At 59.8% G+C, this 655-nt stretch overlaps 1 protein-coding gene across 1 annotated transcript in view; it reads right to left on the bottom strand.

The window, feature by feature from the left end:
• Hspa8 (heat shock protein family A (Hsp70) member 8) overlaps positions 1-343 on the bottom strand; it is a 4,539-nt gene extending 4,196 nt beyond the window's left edge. Inside the window, exon 1 of the mRNA XM_010618048.3 lies at positions 245-343. The gene's annotated coding sequence lies outside the window, so the exon portion shown is untranslated. The remainder of the gene's footprint in view (positions 1-244) is intronic.
• Between the last annotated feature and the right edge of the window lie 312 nt (positions 344-655).

Genomic DNA, 655 nt, shown 5'->3' on the forward strand with positions numbered 1-655 from the left:
TGCCCCCCCAAGCGGCCACCACCGCCCGCGTTCCCCGACTCTCATTCGCAGCAAGGGGAAACAAAACCCGATATAGTCCAATCCGAAGATATCTAGTTAAACGCCAAATCCGGTCCAAAAGCCGCCGCACACTGCTCCCCTAGCCCGGGCTGCCGCCAAAGCCCGCATTGCGACAAAACCCCTATGACCAGGGTTTACAGTTAGTTGCCGAGTCAACTGTCAGACTTAACAGGTTAGACCTTACCTTGCGTGTAGGCCCGAGTCTGCTGGTGAAGAGATCACACACACAAAAAAACGTCCACCAGTGCTGCCGACGCGTTCAATGAGACCGGTATTCGGCCGGCACCCTGCCTCTTATACCCCATCTCAGAACCTTCCAGAAGGGTCCCGCCCTGCTAGCTGTCTGTCTTAGCCCTCTTGGCCAATGAGCGCCCAGCTCCCTCCTCAAGCCCCAATGACAAACCCATAGAGACTCCGGGCCTTGCCCCCTCCCGCCCCCATCCCACCCACTCTCGCGATGACTCACACCGCAGCGTTCTGGAACTTTCAGGCTTGCCCCCACTCTCGGAACGGCCCCGGGGAAAGAGAAGGAGGGGCCCAGAGAACCCGCGCGCGGGAGTCCTCTGTCACTCCGGTGGGGGAGGAAGGGAACGTC

Source organism: Fukomys damarensis, unplaced genomic scaffold (assembly GCF_012274545.1).
Source record: "Fukomys damarensis isolate Sample0158 unplaced genomic scaffold, DMR_v1.0_HiC HiC_scaffold_16, whole genome shotgun sequence".
Classification (NCBI taxonomy): Eukaryota; Metazoa; Chordata; class Mammalia; order Rodentia; family Bathyergidae; genus Fukomys; species Fukomys damarensis.